The sequence below is a fragment of the Ambystoma mexicanum genome, chromosome 5q (assembly GCF_040938575.1).
Source record: "Ambystoma mexicanum isolate Mex_15411 chromosome 5q, UKY_AmexF1_1, whole genome shotgun sequence".
Lineage (NCBI taxonomy): Eukaryota > Metazoa > Chordata > Amphibia > Caudata > Ambystomatidae > Ambystoma > Ambystoma mexicanum.
In genome coordinates this window covers 409,658,677-409,680,157 of record NC_090933.1, presented here as the reverse complement: position 1 = coordinate 409,680,157, position 21,481 = coordinate 409,658,677, and the positions used below count along the sequence as shown (strand labels likewise).

At 51.3% G+C, this 21,481-nt stretch overlaps 1 protein-coding gene across 3 annotated transcripts in view; it reads right to left on the bottom strand.

Annotated features, from left to right (window-relative positions):
* The window catches only part of RBBP8 (RB binding protein 8, endonuclease), a 2,310,314-nt gene that overhangs the window by 1,782,919 nt on the left and 505,914 nt on the right, over positions 1-21,481 (bottom strand). The window contains exon 2 of one of the 3 annotated variants that reach the window (XM_069620895.1): positions 18,625-18,664. The exons of the other annotated variants lie outside the window; for them this stretch is intronic. The gene's annotated coding sequence lies outside the window, so the exon portion shown is untranslated. The remainder of the gene's footprint in view (positions 1-18,624; positions 18,665-21,481) is intronic. 3 annotated transcript variants of the gene reach the window in all.

The window sequence follows — 21,481 nt, the reverse complement described above, 5'->3', positions numbered from 1 at the left end:
CATAGCCCCGTGCGGTTTTCTGCCAGCGCTAGGTATGCCCACAGTGGGGCATGGTCGGAGAGCGAGATGGAGCCTATCTCCGCCTGCCGTATCTTCCCCAGAAGACCTGTCGAGACTCACAGATAATCTATCCTCAACATAGTTCGATGGACGTGTGAAAAGTATGTGAAGCCTTTTTGTCTGGGATTCAAGTGTCGCCAAACATCTTCCAGCACAAATGTATTCATTTTCTGGCATAGTATATTGGATGGGGTTCCCTGGTCCTTCTGTCGAGGACCGTATCTGTCTATGCTGGGATCCCAGGCGATGTTCAAATCCCCTCCCAGGACTATCGCCCCCTCTGCAAACTGCTCTAACTTCTCCAGTGTGTCCTTGAGGAATCCTTGTTCTGTGTTAGGGGCATATCGCCGCCATCGTCAGGGGGTAGCCCTCAACTTTCGTGTTCACAAAAATATATCTTCCTTGTTTGTCTGCTTCTCTGCAGAGTATCTGTGCATTATAGTGTCTTTAATGGCTATCAACACCCCCAACCTCTTCTCTTGTGCATTTGCCTGTATTTGATTATATCCTTTCAATCTGACCTTGATTTTATCCTGTCCTTTAATGTGGGTCTCTTGGAGCATTAGAATATCGTATTTCCCCTGCCATAGAAAATGTTGCGCCCTCGGACGTTGCATGTCAAGATTTTTATTCCCATCCTTTCTTGGGTGCTTGGGTTTCTATTTGGAGCTCTTGATTCCATGATTAGTGTGAGTGGTCTTTTCCGGTTCCCCTCCTCTCCCCCCCAACTCTGCCGCCCCCAACTAGCGAGTCTCCTCTTCCCCCTCCCACCAAAACTGCCCAGAGGAGGGCACTGGTTCCTATGATCGCTCAGGCGTATGGCCTTCTGCGGCATGCCCCCTATCGTCTCAGGGATAACTTGTAGGGTGTCCTAAAACCCCTCTGGATTCCAACTTGCGTCCAGAGTGGCCTCCACCCTGCCCCCTCCCGGCACCTGAATTTCTGTGGATGGTTCACTCCTCTCTTGCCCTCGAGTTTTCGGAGTGGAGGGGCCTGCCGGAGCGGGGTCCTTCTGAGAATGTTTAATCGGTCTAATGGTGGCCTATTTCTTTGTCGTTGGCCGCTTCGCCCTATTATCAATTATTTTCCATTCCCATGCTGTTTTTCTCGAGACCGATCTTTCTCTGCGTCTTTCTTGGTGATCGTCTTCTCGGTCCTGTATATCCATTATTTGCATTCCTTCTTCACAGGTTGTTATCCTCCGCTGTTTCTTCCTTCCCACGAGAACAACAGAACAAATGGGAAGGTCCATTTGGAACAAGTTACTTACCTGCAACTGTTGTTCTCCAGCATGGGTCTGGCATGGATTCACATGCTCATGAATATTCCCTGTCGTCAGGCTGGGAATCCTCAGTAAAGAAATAATCAGTATAATTTTCGTTTCTGATCTGTCTTTCTTAGTAGTAATCAATCACTGGTCTCTGGGTCATACTGCCCGCAGCCAATGACTGCCCTCTCACTAAGCCCCTCCCCTGGCAGCCATCCTCAGATTTGGTAGCACGTAAAGTGGCAGTATGACCAAGTGAAGAGCCACAGAGGGGAAGGAGGGAGGGTTCTCATGTGAATCCATGCCAGACCCATGCTGGAGAACAGCAGCTACAGGTAAGTAACTTGTTCACACATGAATACATAGCAGTACACACATGCACAACCAACGGGAGGTGGCAAAAGGCTCAACATTAAGTATTACATGAACTCAACATTAAGCAACTCTTACCTCCTCACCAGGCCCACCTTCAGGTGAACAGGTTGCGCAGCACTGCTTGGCCGACTCTGGACTCCTCCCTGGAATCCCTGTCGACAGTAGAATCTCGCGAAGGTGTGCGTCGACCTCCACGTAGCAGCCCTGCAGATGTCCAGCAGGGGCACACCAGACAAGAACGCCATAGTAGCAGCGATCGCTCTGGTCGAATGGGCTCTCGGACGGCCGGGCAACGGTCGGTTGGTCAACCGATGACAGTGCATGATGCAGCCGGAGAGCCATCTGGAAATGGAAGCCTTCGAGAGAGCCTTGGTTCACAGGTCGAAAGTTCACAAACAGCTGTGATGTCTTCCGAAAACTCTTCGCTCGGTCCACGTAGAACTTAAGCGCTCTAGCTACACCCAGCGAGTTCAAAGTTCTCTCGGCCGGCGACAAAGGCAACGGAAAGAAAACTGGCAACACCAAGGGCTTGTTAAAATGCAAGTCCGACGGCACCTTGGCCATGAAAGAGGGGTGCGTCCTCAGCACCACCCTCGTATCGTGAAAAGTCAAGTATGGAGGCTTGCAGGATAGGGCCTGTATCTATCCCACGCGTCGTGCGGAGGTGATGGCCACAAGGAAGGCTGTCTTCCACGACAAACTTCAACGGAGCCGAATGCAAAGGCTCGAATGGCGGCCCCATGCGCCTGGTCAGCACCACGTTGAGCTCCCATGCTGGCGCTGGAGCCTTCACCGGCGGGAACGATCGGAACAGCCCCTTCATAAATTCCTTCACCAGTCGATAAGACCACAAGGACAGCCGTCCTGCACTTCTGGTGTATCGGGAGATCGCTGCCAGATGTATCTTGATGGAAGCGTGAGCTAGTCCAGCTTTGGCCGGCGACCGTAGGTATGGTAGCACTTGAGGTGCCGTAATCCGTAGAGGGTTGATCTTCTGTGCACGGCACCAGACAGAGAACCTCTTCCACTTATGTCCGTAGCACTTGAGAGTTGAGGACGCCCTGGCCTTTGCAAGAACCTCTCTGCAGTCAGCCGGGATAACGTACCCTCCAAACTCTAGTGCTGCAGGAGCCAGGCCTGCAAGTTCAGTGACTCTGGGTCGTGATGAAGAATGGCGCCTCCCTCTCTGGAGAGACGATCTGCGTCCGTCGACAGCTTGACTGGTGGGGACGCTGAGAGGTCCAGAAGGTCCGGGAACCAGATCTGTCTCGGCCACGCCGGTGCGACGAGGATCATCCTGCACTGGTACCACTTGAGCTGACTGATGAGTCGAAGCAGCAGCGGCAACGGAGGAAACGCATACAGGAACAGGCCGTCCCAGGGGAACGAGAAAGCATCGCCCATGCTCCTCGGCTGGGGAAGCCTGCTGGCGAATCTCTGGCACTTGGAGTTCATCGCTGTCGTGAACAGATCGATCTGGGGTTTGCCCCATCGTTGGAGGAGACGATCCACTTGATCCTGGTGTAGTTCCCACTCGTGGCAGGAGCGCAGCTCCCTGCTGAGTGAGTCGGCAATGGTGTTTTTTATTCCTGCCAGATGAAAGAGAACCACAAACATCCCCTGGGCGAGGGCCCAGTGCCACAGATCCTGGGCCTCCTTGGATAGGGCTGGGGATCTGGTGCCTCCCTGCTTCCGGAGGTAGAACATCGTGGTGGTGTTGTCGGTGAAGATCCTCACGACCTTGCCCTTGAGGGACGGGAGGAACGACTTGAGCGCCCAGAACACGGCGCGTAGCTCCAAGATGTTGATGTGGAGAGACCTCTCCTCCGGGAGCCAAAGGCCTCTTGCGTGGAGATCTCCGGTGTGCGCACCCCATCCCTCCAGGGAGGTGTCCGTCGTCACCGTCTCCTGATGTGCCGGGGTCTGGAAGTCCGTGCCCGCCGTGAGGTGTGCACGGGTGCCCCACCACTGAATCACCCGACGGAAAACCACGTTGAGCGGGATCTTGTCTTCGAAGCTGCCCACCGCTAGCATCCAGCGGGCGTCGAGGAACTCCGGTAGAGGACGCATCCGTAGCCTGCACAGGCACACTAGATAGATGCATGAGGACATCATTCCGAGGAGGGACTTGATGGATCTCTCTGGCCACGTCTGTGGCTAGCAGGCGGTGCACCTTGCCTAACATGGCCTTCGTCCTTTCCTCCAACGGAGACCTAAATCGTTCCACTGTATTATGCTTCGCTCCCAGAAACAGTGCCACCTGCGAAGGAACCAAATGGGATTTCGGGTAGTTGATGGAGAAACCCAGCTCCGTGAGTAAGCGGACGGTTTTCGCTGTGTGCTCGACGGCGAGTTCTCTTGTCCTTGAATGGATGAGCCAGTCGTCCAGGTAGGGGTAGACGTTGATCCCCTGCAGGGGCAGCCGCGCCGCCACTGGTGCAAGGCACTTGGTGAACACCCTGGGTGTCGACTTCAATCCGAATGGCAGAGCTCTGAATTGGTAGTGGCGTCCTTGGACTACGAATCAGAGGAACTTTCGGTGTCCTTTTAGGATGGGGATGTGGATGTAAGCATCCTTCAAGTCCAACGACGACAGGAAGTCGCCCTCCTCCAGCTGTCCCAGCACGTGCTGGAGAGTGACCATCCTGAACTTCTGTGCCTTGATGTATTTGTTCAACCGACGTAGGTCCAGGATGGGGCGCCAACCGCCTGTCTTCTTTCTGACGAGGAAGTACCTTGAGTATACTCCAGAGCCTTTTGGGGACGAGCTCGATGGCCCCTTTCTTGAGCATCAAATTTACCTCCGAACAGCAGTTGAGGGACGTGATTTTCCTTCCTGGCCACGGGAGGAATGTGGGGACACTTCTTTTGGAATTCGAGAGTGTGCCCTTGGGCCAGGGCATCCAGCACCCAACGGTCGGTGGAGATGGACTCCCAAACGCTGACGAACTTCGCCAGCCGGCCTCCCATCAGGGGGCTTCGGTGGGGGCCCGACGCTACGGCCCGTTCAATCTTGCTTGGAGGCAAGATGACCCGTCGCCCCATGGAGTCCAATTTCTTACCCTCGCCGTCAGGTGGGGAATTAGAGGTTGAGGCGGTCGCCCCCGCCGCCTTCTTCTTGGCCGCAGCTGAGACGACCGAATCCGGCGTAGGTTGAGCCCTGAGGCACAAGGGGGCGGCGACGGTACTTCTTCTCGTACCTGTCCCTCTTGGCAGGCGTTGTGGACGGGTTATTCAGGATCGCAAGTCCCTCGTCCCAGATATCGTCGAGTAACGGTACCATGAGGACCGTCTTTCTCTTGGCCTCTCGCCGTTGATAGAGGAAACCCTCCTTCTGTTCCCCGGGGCAGAGCTGGAAGAGCTTGGATGCCCTGGCGATCATGGCGTGAAAGGAGCCAATTTCGTCGGGCGGGGAGGCCCGAGGGAGTGGTGATGGAAGGTCCGTCCCGTCGTCGCCACCGTCGTCATCCGTCCCCGTCGTCGTATCCATCGCCGTGTCATCCCTGGGGTCCGGTGAGGGCTCCACGGGTCATGAGGGCATGAAGGCCCGGGAGGGGGGTACGGTGAACTCTCCTCCGCTTTTTCGGAGGGCTTCCCGACGGGCACGGTTCTGGATCGTCCGCCGGGGTTCGTGGTAATCTCGTCTTTATCTCCGTGCATAAGTTTTGGATTGCCATCAAAATGGCCGCCGAGTTGTCCTTAGGCTCGGCCAATGGCTGCGACGGGAGGGATGGCTGCTCCTCCACTGAGGCCTCGTCGGCGCCACTGTCGCTTTCTTTGACCACCTCTTCGGGATCCCTCCCGTGGGATCGTACCTTCTCGAACCTCTCGTTGAGGTTCTTCACGGTTTCAGCCAGCTCCTCCTCAGAGGCTGAATCCGTGTCCGTAATGGCCACCGCCCCCCACGGGGGTCTTGTCGATGGGCTGGAAAGAGGATTCCCTACACGGTGGCAGGGAAACTCTGGGCCCCGAGATCGCCTCCACTGGTGCAGCCTCCCCAGGCTTCGCCAGGGCCACCGCGACTCCCTCGATAGAGGCCTTAGCCGGGTGAATCAAGGCCTTCGCCACCTTGGGCGCGCTTGAGGCCTTCATCTTGGGGGTGGGGGGATCACCGCCTTGCTCCCCCTCGGCCGAATCCTTCGAGATAGACCGGGCCTCTCCAGAAGCTTACCCGGGTTCTCGGATTTCCTCTTCCCCGAACCAGAGCGTTGGCTCGTGGTTGATGGTGCCGGGGAAGGCGCGCCCTGCCTGGCAGCCGAAGAGCCCGACCGTTCGGTGCTCCCGGTGCCCGTGGACTTGCGGTGCTTAGCCTTCTGTTGGGCCCCCGTCGCCGGGGCGCCCTCACAGGACTTCGAAGACCGCTCGGACCTTTTCTTCTCACCTGCTGGGCCCTTCTCCTGCCAGCTGGCGAGGTGGGAACGACGATCCCTCATGGTCCGTTCCGATAGGTTCTTGCAGAACGCACAGTCCTTCTCCATGTGCGTCTTGTCCTCATGAAGGCAGTATAGACATCTCGAATGCTCGCACTCCTTGAAAACATTCTGTAACCCGCATCCAGGGCAGTTCCTGAACAGCTTGGATCCGGGCGTCGAGCTTCCCTTGTCCTGGGCCATGTCCATGGTAGGCCTCAGATCTTCTGGAATCCTCCAAGAAGCATAACTATGAAAACTTCACCCTTGAGGGGCGTAGGAAATTCTGAAACGGGTCCCCGTTGATCGGAAGTAGAACTGTGGAGCTTGAGGCTCGATTTAACCGAAAAATAAGAAAATCTCTTTGAAAAAAGCACAAAAAAGCAGTAAAAGCTCGAGAGCTATAGCACGAGGATTCCCAACACTTGAACATGCAGTAAAAATCTGAGGATGGCTGCCAGGGGAGGGGCTTAGGGAGAGGGCAGTCATTGGCTGGGGGCAGTATGACCCAGAGACCAGTGATTGGTTACTACTAAAAGACAGATCAGAAACGCAACTGATACAGGTTTTTCTTTACCGAGGATTCCCTGACGACGGGGAATATTCATGAGCATGTTGATCCATGCCAGACACCATGCTGGAGAAATACCTTATTTGTTTTGCTGTTAGTTCTCGTACCACTGGGCCCATCTCTCTATGCTTCTGCAGCGTAGACTGCGCCAGATCTTGATACAGTTGAATGTCCTCACCATTCATACGGATATGCTCCATTGTTCTTGCCCTTCTCAAGATCTGTTCCTTTTGGGAATAGGAGGTGAGCGAAACCAGGGCGTCCCGTGGGCGGGCTCCCGGTTCTCTAGTTCTCTTTGGGCCCACTCGGTGTACTCTAACGGCACGTCCTCCTCTTCCTTCATATCCAGGATGTCCTTGAAGACTTGCTGAACTGCTTCTTTTAAGTCTTTCTCTTCCACCGTCTCTACCATGTTATCTATCCTTATGTTCGACCTACTTGAGCGGTTTTCTAGATCCTTGCATTGTATTTCGAGGTTGTGGGTGAAACGTATTAGGTGTTCCTGGGTTTCTACCGATTGTTGTGTTTCCTCCTCCAGATTTTGCATAACTTTCTCCAGGGTGTCTGTTCTCTCGCCAAGGTTCGTCACCCCTGTTCTTAATTCTTGCACCACTGTTTTGATCTCGCCTTTCATTGTCTCGAATTGAGTCTGAACTGTGGCCATGAACTGAGCTTGCAGCTCCCCAAACCACTCTTTCATATCCTCCTTTGTCGCCATTTCTGTAGTTGATGCTTCAGAGTGTGTTTTCGTGGTTCTCTCTTCCTGATTCCTTTTCCTCGCCTGTATTGTAGGGTCTGCCCAGTTGTGGCAGGTTCTGCTCTTGCCTTCCTTGGGGGGTCTGTTGCTTGGTCCGAAAAAGGGCACGTTGGCCTGCGTCTGTTTCCTCCTGGACATAGATGCCTTTAGTTGGTTGTCTGCGGTTGAGGTCGTCGTGTTTGACTATTCTGGATGGGTCCGCGCAATCTGGGTGACCGCGTTATGGCTCTGGTTACCTTCTTGCTCTTCCTAGTTCTCCCGCTGGCTTCTTGACTCTGGGAGTTTGGAGTTCAATGGGGTTGTCTGTCCGCTCTTACCCCTGACCTTCTAGGGGTCCCCAGGGTTGGGGTCAGTGTTGTATCCTGTATTGCGGTATTCGCAGGGGTTCCCCGTTGCCTGTTCTCTCCCCTTCTGCAAGGTGTCCCCTGTGGGAGTCTTGTATCAAGAGCGGTTGTGGTGTACACCGATGTTGCTTTCTCCTCCCTCCCACCTTTTGTGGACTTTGCCCCCTCGTGCTATGCATTAGCCAGGGAGTGGATGGGTCTGCAATCCGAGGGGCGTAGTCGGAGGTAGTCTGTCCTGTGTGGCCTTGCCGATGGACAAGGAGATTGCTGTTGCTGCCAGAAATACTACTGCATTAATCCCACTCAGTGATGGTCTTCGTTCACATTGGGGTGGTATTCCGTCCCAACCGTGCCTTTGATGTGTCCCTGCTTTCTGGTGCTCTCAGGGTGTTGGGGGGGGGGGGTTGACTCCAGTGCTCCCCCCAATTGTCTCTCTGCACATTTTGCGTGGGGGGTCTTTTCCAAGCACGGGGTAGCCAGTTTGTGTCCTAGCGTCCCCTCCTCTCTGCATGTTATGGACCCTGTGGAATCTGCTTTTCTCCCGGCTCAGCTGCGCCCGTCCCCACGTAGCTCACTGGTTTCCTGATCTCCAACTTCCTCCTGCGTCCGGATCTGTGGCTATGCTCTCCTCCGGGGCCAACGCTTCCTCCGTCGGCTGTGTTGTGCAGACCTCAGTGCACCACTCGTCAGAGGCGGGGGCGTCTCTTTCTTGTATGCCGCTGATCAGGCATCTCTGCGCAGCTTTTCTGGATCCCTCTGTTGCGGGGCGTGGTGGCTCCTCTCTTTGTCCGATCCAGGTGTCTGGTCGGGCGCTCTTCCCGCCTCAATCCGCCTTCTTGCTGGTGCGTCGCTCCGACACTCCTCTGTGGGCGTCCGCCCACCTTCGGCTCCGGCTCTTCATTATGGGTGTTGCCGGCGCAATCTCGATTTTCTCCCCGTCCGCGGCACCAATCCGCTCTGACTGGCGACCTTCTGTTCCTCAAGAGCTCTGAATGCTTTCCGGGAGCCGTGGAGCGGGCAATCCGCTTTATTGTATTGCTTTATTGCTGCGTCCCAGGAGGGGGGACTGAGCCGCGCTCAGGCACGTCCTCCCCACTCCGCCGCCATCTTGGAATTCCTTCCAAATTCTTTTCAATCGAACAGGCGCACAGAATCCAGTTGGGCCGCCCGTAGCCCGGGACACAACCACGCACGATAATGGCCAGACTCCTAAACGTTCGGGACAGGGATGCCATACTGCAGTTGGCTCAGGCTACTGGCCCCATTACCTACAATGGCTACTGCATAGGATTTTACCCAGACTATACCAGGGAGGTTCAAAAGGCACGACAATCATTTGACTTGGCCAAAAGGAAGCTACAATCACTGAATATAAAATGTGCCTTGTTTTTCCCGGCAGAGCTTAAGGTACATCACAAGGGGGGTTACCCATTTGTTCTATACACCGAAAGAAGTGTGGGAATGGCTAGAGAGCTAGATCCTTACTAGACCCATACCACCACAACCAGCAGATGGGCGACCGAGACGAGACACAGACAGCGGGTAGTCGCCGATCCTGTTAGAATCACAGGAAGCGAAACAACCCACACCAGCAAAGACCGGGAGGGACATGGAGGACAATGGATGACCGATGATGGTCGCTCACGACTTCTGCACAAGCGGGAGTCGTCAGGGGAACTGAATATCAGCGGCCGCCGACTAGGACCAGTGACTCATTGCTGTGGCAACGTTGTTTTGTTGTTTGTTTCATTTTGTTTTATTCATATTTATATAGTGCACAACAGCCCAAGGACATTGTGGCACTTGTTACAGTGCAAAGCTTAGTTACTTAGTTACATGGTCATTAGCAATATATATACAGGTTGCAATATAGTTACATAGTCATTAGCAGTATATATATACAGGTTACAACATAGTTATATTACATTTGTGTTATATTACAATATACATGGCAGAAGTGGAGGAGGCAGTCCTCCACTTGTTAGTTGAGGAGAGTGACCTTGAGGTTGTTGCAGAAGACAGAGATGGAAGTTTCAGCTCGAAGGGTGGCAGGGAGTGAGTTCCAGAGTTTCGGTGCAATATAGGAGAAGCCAAGACCACCTGCTGTGGCTCTATTTATGCGTGGTATGTGTAGCTGGTTGGTGTACTGAGCTCTGGTGGAGCGAGTGGATGTGGTCCTTGATATTGCTTCAGATAGGTATGCTGGAGCAGTTTTGTTGATTAACCTGTGAGTGATGGTGAGGATTTTCAGAGTAATACGGTCTTTGACCTGGAGCCACCGGGCTTCACGTCTGGCGTGGAATATATGGTCTCTTCTAGGGATGCTCATGGCAGCTCTGAGGGCATTGTTTTGTGTGGTTTGCAGTCTGAATGTTTTTGGCGCAGGTGCCAGCTAGAAGGGCGTTGCAATAATAGAGTTTGGCTCCTATAGTTGCTCTAGCTATGGGCAAGCGGTTGGGGGTGGATAAGTAGGGTTTAATGGCATTGATGAGTTTGGTGCTGAAAGCTGATGCAGAGGCTATGGCGCTGACTTGTTTGTTCATCGATAGATTTGCATCAATGTGAACACCTAGAGTCTTGACAGATGATGATACAGAGATGGTTGAGTTGTCTATGTTGAAGTTGTTGTATTGGGGGCTTAGTTTCGATAATGTGTTTGTCTGACCCAGGATGAGAATTTTCAGTCTTCTCCTCGTTAAGACAGAGGCCATTGATTGCCATCCAAGCTTGGATAGTGGCATAGATGTTGTGAAGGGCCGTGGCATCTTGGTGATAGAGTCCAGATAGGGGTAAAAGTACTTTAGTGTTGTCTGCATAGTTTGTATATGCAACACCCATGGAGTCAAGTAGGTCGAAGAGGGATTTTGTGAAGAGGTTATAGAGGGTGGGGGCTGTACAAGATCATTGGGGGTACACCGCAGTTTATAGTGGCAGGATCTGCGTTAGCTTTGTCGGAGTAGACCCTCATGGCTCTTCCTTCCATAAGGAGGTGATCCAGGATGCTGCTTGATTAGAGAAATGGGCTGCATGGGTGAGGTGGGTGGTGAGTGTTTGGTGATCTACCAGGTCAAAAGCAGCCGATAGATCGAGGAGGAGCAAGGCAGGTTTTCCTTTGTACATGATCTGTGAGATTTGATTTCTTAGGTCTAATAAGGAGGATTCTGTTCCATGCGCGACACGGAAGCCAGATTGTCTTTTGCCTAATATGGAGTTAGCTTCTATGTATGATTGGATCTGGATGTGAGCTGCTTTGTCCAGGATTTTTAGGAGGAACGAGACTGTGGTTATCGGTCTGTAGTTGTTGGCTTGCGCTGGGTCAAGTGTGGCCTTTTTCAGAAGTGGCCGCACCCAAGCTTCCTTGAGATTATTTGGAATAGTTCCTGTTTGGAAAGATGCGTTAATGAAGGCAGTAATCAGGGGTGCTAGGTCATTGGCGCATTCCTTGATGATTTTGGGAAGGTAAATGTCTGCTTTGCAGAGGGATGGTTTGAGGCTTTTGATGAGATTAAGGACCTCAGGTTGAGTGACGTTTCTGAAGGAGAATTGAGCGTGATTGAGATTACTACGCTTGTCTTGTGTAGGGTGGTTGGTTTTTTTGGTTTGTTGGTTTGGAAGGGCTTTGCAGTGCTTTTGGATTTTGTTCTGGAGGAGTTTTATTTTGTTGAGCATGGAGGACTGAATGCTGGCACAGACATGGCGGCGCACAGTTCGGGTTACAGGTGCTTCAGGTTGGTGGGGTGTGGCGGGTACAGGTAGGGATGTGGGCGGTATTGTATTGCACACCAGTTTACAGGGGGGTTACATCTTTTAAATGGTGGGGGGGGAACTAGTGGGGTTATGTTTCTACCTTTCTTGGTATTTAAAGGCACAATGGGGGAGGAAGAAGGGAACATGTGGTGGTCAGGGGGAGGGCAGACGTCATGGCTGGGTACACCAGGCTTATACTAAACACCAGTGGATTTAATGTCAAGGGAAGACACGGTCTCTCTGCTTACGTGGAATGTTAATGGGCTATGCTCCGGCATAAAAAGGCGGTTGGTGCTCCAGTTCCTAAACAGATATGCCCCAAATATAGCACTGTTGACTGAAACACACCTTGCTGGGACAAATTGCTGCCTCTTCAAAAGAACTAACTATACAACTGTGTTTCACACAGAATTCTCTAGGGGGGCACGTTGGGTTCTGATACTTCTACACAAAAAGACCCCTTTTTGACTTAAGAAGGTGAGATTGGACCCCAGGGGTAGATTTGTTCTGGTAAAGGGAGAACTGTGGGGAACTAACTGGGGCATTATCTCAATCTATGCTCCTGCACCCCTCACACTTGAATTATTAAATGACATCCAAGCCTTGATGCAGACCCAGGTGGACACGTGGGTTTTGGGGTAGATCTTAATGAGGTCATGGATCTGGGGCTAGACCGCGCACACAGGCAGCAGAAAACCAACCCACATTACTAAACTGAGCTATTTTGCCAGAGCAATGGGACTGGTCGACGCCTGTCGGATACTCCATTGAACAGCGGCAGGGTACTCCTCCTTTTCCAATGCACACTCCTCTATGCCCTGCATCGACCACTTTCTCATCCCACAGACCATTTCACATAGGCTCAAGGCGGCAAACTTTCCAGCCAAAGGGATCTCAGATCACTCCCCACTCCTCATGGAGCTAAAGAGCGGGCAGGCAAAGCCCACAGCAATATGGCGGCTCAACACATTATCTCGGGGTCCCCAGTGTGCTAGACGGGCAATCCGAAAAAAACTATAAGTTACTCAACGTAGTGAATAACGTACTCTTAGTCCATAGTCCTCTTTCTTTCATACTGTATGGGCATCCCTTCCAAGGGACGGGAAACTGAACCTTTTTCACCAGAAAAAACCTTCTTCCCCTTTAAATTTAGAGGCGAGGCCCAGGGAACATGTGCTGCCCTGACTCTGCCCTCCGGCGCCACACCTCAATCCCTATTGACGCGTCGACAAAACATTTAACATTGCCTAATGACACCAGTATTATTAGGGGGGAAGTTGGTGGGACGCATGGAGGAATGGGGACTATGGACTAAGAGTACGTTAGTCACTACGGTGTGTAACTTATAATTACTCTTACATCCCATCCCCTTTCCTCCATATTGTATGGGCGATTACAACTGATTGTAGCCTCAGGGTGGAGATGAGACCCTCCTTAAGCAAACAGGTTCTTGAGAACCGCATGCCGAAAGCCGCATCAGATCTATAGCCGGCATTCAAACAGTAATGCTTGGAAAAAGCTGAGGGAGTGGCCCAAGTGGCCACCCTGCTTATGACCTGCCAAGGGACATGGCGCTGGAATGCGATGGCCGTTGCCTTGGCCCTGACTGCGTGAGCATGCATGTTGGCCGGGAGCGGCTTGTGGTGGCCCTCATATGCTTCCTTGATGGCAGAGACCATCCAGCGGGATATGGAGGCCTTAGAGGCCCGATAGCCTGGCCTTGAGCCGCCAAAAGTGATAAACATGGCGTCGGACTTGCGGCAGCCCTTGGTTCTGTCCAAGTAGAATTTCAGGGCAGGCCCGACATCCAGGCAGTGCAGCGCACACTGCGCTTCGTCCTTAGGGATCGGGAAAGAACATCGGAAGAACTATTTCCTCGTTGAGGTGAAATGCAGATGGAACCTTGGGCAGAAATGCCGGGTGCGTCCGCATGACTACATTGTCCCTGTGAAAGGTGTTATATGGTTCTGAGGCGACCAGCGCCTGAATCTCAGTGACTCTGCGAGCCGGGGTAAGGCCGACTAGTAAGGCCATCTTGATGGTGACCAGCCTAATGTCCACGGACGCCATTGGTTCGAATGGTTTGTTCGCCAGGGTGCCCAAGACTATATTCAGGTACCACTCTAGGTGCGGTCTCTTTACGGGCAGGTAGAGCCTCGCAAGAACGTTCAGTTGTTTCTTGATAGGGTTGGAGGAGGAAAAAATGTCTTCCTCCGAGTTCCTGTAAGCCCCAATGGCTGCAACGTATGTACGGCAGGTGTCGACCTGGACGCCCGAATGAACGAGGTGCACCGAAAAAGAGCACGTCGTCCAGATTGCAGGCCAGAGGGTTAATTCCCTTGGAGTCTGCCCAGAGGTAGAACCTGATCCATTTGCTCTTGCACTGGGCCCTAGTGGCTCTACTCCTGGCTCCTTGTATGATCTCCAGATTGGCCTGTGAGAGGTTATGGTGTCGAAGCATTACCTGCTCAGGTACCATGCTGTGAGGGCTAGTTTCCCTGGCGCGGGGTGGATGATCATGCCCCCCTGCTGCGTCAGAAGATGCACTGGGCCCCTCGGGAGGTTATCGGGGGCACCTACGAGAGGCTGAGGAGCTCAAAAAGCCATGGTCTGGCTGGCCACCATGGAGCAATCAGAATGAAGTGGAGCCGGTGCAACTCTTGATCTTGCAAAGAACCCTGTGGATCTCGGGAGGTGAAATGCGTCGCCCAGAGAGCCGGGGGCCTGACCCTGCCAGGATGCAAACTGGGGGCATTTCTCGTTGTGTCAGGTGGCATAGAGATCCACTAGGGGAGAGCTCCACCTGTTGAAGATCTCCTGAATAAAGAGATAGTTTAGCTGCCACTCGTAATTGTGCGCTCCCAGCCCGCTGAGCCTGTCTGCCTCCACGTTGGATTCCCCCGGGAGGTGGACTGCCGAGAGGTAAATTTCGTTTTCCAAGGCCCATTCCCACATGCTGATCACCAGTCTGCACAGAGGAGGTGATCTGGTGCCTCCCTGCTTGTTGACTTAATACATGCTGGTCGAGTTGTCTGTCTGGATGAGGACAACCTTGCCCTTGAGAAGTGGTAGGAATGCTCTGAGTGCTAGCCAGATTGTGTTCAGCTCCAACCAATTGATGTGGTACTCCTGCTCCTGTCGAGTCCAGGTGCTGTGGACCGAGAGGTCGTCCAGGGTGGCTCCCCAGCCCTCGAGCAAGGAGTCTGTGGTGATGGTGGCCTGCATAGAAGGCGGCCGGAAGGGCTTGCCCATCCGTAGGTTGCAGTCCCTGGACCACCAAGTTAGGTTTGGGTGGAGAGATGGAGGAACGTTGATCATTTCGGATTGAGAGCCCCACTCCTGACTCTATGAGGCCGCGAAGTGCAGCTGAATCATTCTCATCCTTAGTCTCGTGTGCGGGACGCCCAGCAAACCGCCGCTGGACCACCAAGGAGATGTTGATACCACCAAGCCGAGGTCACTTCACAGCTGAGGAAGTGGACAGTGGCCCTCTTGATGGCTGAGATCTTGTCTTCCGACGGGAAGACCTTCTCGGAGCACGTGTCCCAAATGAGTCCCAGGAACATCAGTCTGCGTGGAAAGCAGCTGTGATTTCTTGAGGTTGAGCGAGAAGCCCAGATCGTGCAGTGTGTTCATAAGGGCATGGGAGGAGTGATGAACCGCCTCCAGAGTTGGAGCCCTGACGAGCAAGTCAAATCGGGACGTGCAAGTATGTGTCCTTCAGATCCATGGAGCACATCTAGTCTCCCTTGTCCAATGTCTCCGCTATAAAAGCTGGCGTAACCATCTTGAAATTTTTGCAGGGGTAAGGAGAGGTTGAGGGTGGAAAGGTCCAGCACAACTCTAAGGCCAGCCTGGTTCTTCTGAATGGCAAAAATCCTAGAGTAGAAGCCACAGACTTGCTGGGAGGCTGGAACTTCCTCCACTGCCTCGTTCTCTACGAGCGACCGGATCGCTGCCTAAAGAGCTGCTGTCCCAACCTGTGAGAGTGGAGGGGAGGAGGGAGGAGAGGCTGGGATGGGTAGGCGGTACCCTGTGGATACTACGGAGATGATCCAGGGGTCCATGAAATTCTAGCGCCAGAAATGTGCATGGAGAGCAAACCTGCCCCGCACCAGAGACACGTGGACCCGAAGGGGCGTGTCATGCCTTCTTTCCCTCGGAGGTGGAGGAGTGGGACTGGAAAAAGCCCTTATGCCCCCCCCCGCTTTTTGTTGCGCCGGTTCTGAGACAGCGTGCGGTCCGGATGCCTGGATCTGCGTTCCTGGAAGCCACGGAACCCTCCATATGAACGACCCTTCTCTGAGCGCTGCTGATATTGGGAGTAAGATTTGGGCGTAGTCTTTGAAAGAATGGACAAGGATTTTCCGTTTGTGAGCTGTTCTTTTTCTCCAGCTCTTCATCCGTAGAGGAGTGGAAGAGGTCCCCGCCCTCGAAAGGTAGATCTAGAATGCGCTCCTGGATGTCCGGGTTGAATTTCCAGGCCGGAGGAAAGCACACATTGTGGGCCTACCAAATCCAAGGAAACCAATGGAAGAATGTGCCTCATACAGGCCCATCTCACTTATTAATGGTGAGACCAAGGTCTTAGCGCAGGTCCTAGGCCAACCGTCTGCCCAAAGTTACGGACTCATTCATCCACCCAGATCAGTGTGGATTTATGCCCTCCAAATCCACCCGAATGAATCTCTGATGGTTGCAGTTTGCAATTGAAAATGCCCTAGCGCCGGTCGCCCCCGAAGCCCTCCTCGCGATCGACTTTGAGAAAGCGCTCGACTCGTTCAACTGGGCAGGTCTCTGGGAAACTATGGGATGAATGGGAATTGGCGAGAACTTCCTTGAATGGGTGCACCTGCTCTACACCTTCCCAGAGGCAGTGGGTGCAGGTTAACGGGTTATCTTCCAGGAGCTTTGCTCTGGGACGAGGGACACAGCAGGGGTGCCCCTTCTCCCCCCTGTTATTCACTCTAGCCATCGAACCACTGACAATTAAGCTAAGGGTAGCTCTGGAATGAGCAGGGTTAAAATGGCCTTGGGCAGGGGAAGACAGTCTCACTCTATGCCGGCGACCTCTTGATATACATGTGTGACCCTGCAGCCTCAGTCCAAAAGGTAACTGAAATTCTGCTGGAATGCCAGGGATTCTGCGGGCTGAAGGTTAACTGGCTTAAGTCAGTCCTCTTCCCACTGCATGGAGGTGACCGGGCTGTTCCCCGAAGTTGCCAATTCCTAGTCTCACCTCAGGATTTAAATACCTATGTATTGATCTGAGCCCGGGCTCAACAGACTTCATTTGACTCAACCTCAACCAAGTGAGATCAATTTGCATTGGACACTATCCACTGGCAAGCTCCCCCGTTGACACTAATGGTAGGGCAACACTCTTTAAGATGCTCATGCTCCCGCGATTTCTATATGTGCTACCTACAAAATGCCCCATGCCAAATCCCAGCATCACTCTTCGTCAAGATAGAGGGCACCTTACGCAGTCTGCTCTGGAGAAGAGGACAACCACGCATTGCCCTTAAAACGCTGCCACGGTCGGTATGGGAGGGTAGCTTGGGGCTTCCGTCCCTATGAAGATATTATTGGGCAGCACAAACCGGTGTAGCCAATGACTGGCTACATGGGAACTTTCACCTTCCGAACGTGGCAACTGAAAAAGGATGGATGGGCGAGATAAAACCAAAACAAGTGCTCTATGGGTATGGGCCCAGAGGGAGAGACCCCACACAGATGATAAGACACACTCAACAGGCTTGGGCTACCTCGCATCAACATATAGGCTGGGAGAATAAACCCACTCTGGATCAACCTTTATGGACCAATTCTAACATGCTGGAAATACGCAAACTAGGTCACTTCAAGAACTGGGACAGACATGGTATACACTGCTTGGCGGAGTTGGTATAGGAGGGACAACTGCAGGAAACGCACAGGCTCCCCAGATCCGAACTGTACCGGCACGTAGAGTTGACACACGCCATTAGGTCCCAATTCCCGTCCCTCACAGAAGTTCCCAAGTGTTCGCCCATAGAGGCCAACATCTTCCCAAATCATATCGTCACGAAAGCTGTATCAACACTATACCAGGTATTGACAGCGTTTGGGGCCCAAGAGCTATACCAGCTTAAGGAGAACTGGATAGCAGACATCGGGCCGCTGGAACCGGAAGAATAGGTGGAGGCACTAACGTTTCCTCCAGGGGAGATAGGCATAAAGGCTAGACTCTACATTATCCAATACAAAACACTACACAGGGTATACTGCTGTAGAACAGCCCTGGCTCGGTGGGGGGGTGGGGGGTTATAGATTGGGATAACTGCCTATGGTGTGGGACAGACGGACACACTTTTTTCACACATTGTAGGAATCTGCACGAGCACAGGTATTTTGGGGTAAATGCCTCAGCAAACTATCTAGGATCCTCAACTCCCAGATACCGAGCAATCCCAAACTGGTACTACTGGGTATATGGGGAAGAGACCGGGTTTACTGAATATGAAAAAATACTTATATCAATTGCACTGGTGCTGGCTAAAAGCCTCATCACTACGCTGTGGCGTTCACCGATTTGTCCACACCTGGGTCAGTGATTGGTGGAGATGGATAGGTGCATGCCTTTGGAGCGGTGGATACACAACGCCAGAGGCTGTCCTCAAAAGTTCCAGAAAGCGTGGGGCACAAGTGGGAGGAAGCTGGGTGAGTCAGGAGGCTGGATAAGCCAGGTTGCCTTCCCCTGGCCGCTGTGCCCGTTTAACCTGGGCTGAGGCAGCTGTGTTCTAGCACGCCGATGTGACGTTAGGGTTGGGAACCCTGGGGCAATGTATTTGCTCGGCGGATGACAGGCATGTGACCAACCTGTAAGCACAGGCCGAAATGAGTAACTTGGCAGAGCCTGCCCCCCCACCTGGACCCGAAATATAAGCACTTATTTGTACCAAGCTATCGTTTTAACTACTGTGCCAAAATGTTGTGATATGAAACCAAGCAATGGATGTATAACGGTTGTGTTTGTCTAAAATCAATAAAAATTGTTATATATATATTTTTAAAAAAGAAAATGAAAAAAAAGGAATGCCGGAAAGACTTACCAAGAAACTCCAAAGGGTGCAAAACACAGCAGTTAGGATCCTATTAAGATTAAACAGAAGAGACCACATCATTCCAGCACTGATATGCATACACTGGTTACCAATAAAAAAAGCGCATCAAATTCTAGGCACTCTGCATCGCTCACAAAGCCTCGCACAGACAAGGAGCTTTCTCCAAGACAATATTAGCCAGTATCGCCCGGGAAGGGAACAAAGATCCAGCAGCGATGAGGCAAAACACTACGAAAAAAGAAAATTCGGCGGAACAGCCTTCTCACGTCTAATTGCGAACATCTGGAACATCATGCCCAAAGAAATTAGAACCACAGAAGACCGCATCACCTTCAGGAAACTGCTCAAAACCTGGCTTCTCAGCAGACGATGACAATCACAAAGGGACACCGGCAACAACAACACTACCGACAAACAACTAGAGAGGAAACGAGACGGCCACAGAATCACAAACGTTCGCTAGATAACATCAAGCGGCAACCAAAGAGCCGAACCAGAGGCTTCAACAAACCGAACGACTTACTAAAGCATCTTCCCCTTCCTGCTCCTCCAACACAACTGACGTCACTACACCACAACTAGGACTAGCCACACTACACATAAACAAACCAAGAATCAATACTATGTTCACAGCCAGTATCTCTAGATGCTGAAGCGCAACTAGAACGAACCACCCACGTAGTCCATAAAACCATCAACAACGCAATTACACAAAGATACCGGATAATTTTACAGCTACGACCACCACTGACTGAATTCCTTATGGACATCATCTAAGCCAAACTACCAAACCCACTACAACCCCACACAACATACTAACACCAAAACAAGACAAGACCACACTGAATCTTACCTTTAAAGTTACAATGCACGAGGCCTCTTGCACAAACTCACATCTGCAAAACAGCACTCAGGCACCAGTTCTTCCTGGTCCTGAAGCTATCCTCCGACCCTATCCCCACCAACCTCCCCACCCCCTCTCTTGCAGAGCCACGCAACCGCCTGGAGACTGCCCCAGTGTGTTAGCAGTGTGCGGTATAAATCAACATAAAATAACATTGCAAAGGGCTGAAGGCGAGAACAGAATGGAAAGCCATTTGTTCGATTTTTATGGTCGGATTGGGTTCTTAGATGCAAAGTGTAATTTCCCTAGGAGCCCGAAGGCTTGAGTTTTGATGACCAGAAAAGTCTGGTTACATGAAGGCTAAATTGAGAGCTGATGGTTCATGGGCTTTCAGGGAAATTAGTAAAATGAATGCTGAAGGCTCTATGACTTGAGATGGCAGTCGCAAATGGGATTACGTTTAAGAATGCAGAAAAATGGCATTGTATGGGACGCCGAGCATCTGGGAGATAAGGATTTTTACGGCTGCTTGAAAAGCGTGCTTATTTTTCTCCCTTATCCCTCCCCATACATTAAAAGTGTTTATGGAAAGCCTTGCACTGTCACCATTTGGGTTAATGGGTTTCTGTCACATAGTCTGAATAATAAACAAGTTATTCATGAATAATAAATGTATTATGTTGAATACGTCATAATTGACTATGAAAGAAGATCACATGTCAAAGGATTTGTACTTTGTGAATGTATGCAATGGGCTTTTAGAGCTAGGGGGATTACATTACTTTGTATTAGAGTTAGCCAATGGAGGGTTGGGGGATGCCTTTGTAACAAAATGTGTGATTATGTTAATTGTCTTAAAGGGTATACAAAATGCAACTTTGTTGTTATTCTGAGAGAATCAATGTTAGTTTTTAGCTCCAAGATCGTTAGCATGCAATAAACTTGCTTTCTTGGCAAACGTGTATTTGTTTCTTCGCGAAAGCCCTTCTTTGGCATTAGAATGTTTGAGACACTTAATTTCATTTGGTGACTGGTCAACGTGATGTCCAGGCTTCCTGCTGTTGGTTTTTCTGCTGCCACTCAACTGCGGCTCTTATCTGCAGAATGATGAAGTTTCCTGTGCACAGCAAAGAAATGGCCTGCAGGCACCAATTTAATTAAAGACCTGTCTGTTCACTTGGTTAGGAGGTGCCGTGGTCCAGTTGGGCAGGTTTTTTGAAAGGGCACCTCTGCAGGAAATCTAATTTTACATTAGTGCATTTGTGCGAGAAAACCAAAACGGGAGAGGGGAAAAAAGCAATGTTTTTATTTCTTTGGATTGTACAAGAGGGGTGCAGAGACAGAGAGGTTGTTGAATTTTTTTCTGGAGTCATGAAGTTTATTGAAATTGAATGAACGCGAGAGATTCAATTTATGGGTGTGACGGTAGGATGAATTGTTCCATGTTGTAAGTCTTTTTTCTTTGTTCATTATTTTTTGCTAGTCAAAGTAGTGAGTAGAGAAGAGATCTTCTTGTAGCCAGGAAAAGACAGTATCATAGCCAAAAATGCAGTACTAGAGAGAGAAAAAGTGGTGTTGTAGTGGAAAACACCATACTCCTACAGTGCTCGAGTAGAGGAGATTCGTTGATAAGGAACTGTGGTATTGTGTTTTATTATTGATATGCTGTCTTTTGTGTAAGAATTATTAAAATGGATTAGTGATATGTTTTTGTGATGTGAGGAAGAGGGTAGTGAGTTGTTTGAGGTTTTTAAGAATTTGGTTGGGAAATTGGCTTTTGTTTGGGAATTTCTTGCATTTGTTGGCATGCTGCAGGTTCGGCTTGTTTTTAGATTCTTCTTTTTGATTAGATAAAGGATTGCAAGGGAGTTTGGAGACTCCGCTTGATCATCTGTGCCAGTCGCTTCCAAGATGCAATGAAAAGGTTTAAAAGTATCATAGACAACGAGTAAAAGAAACTAATGGTAGAATGTTTAGATCTTGGCCTGAAAAAGGTACACA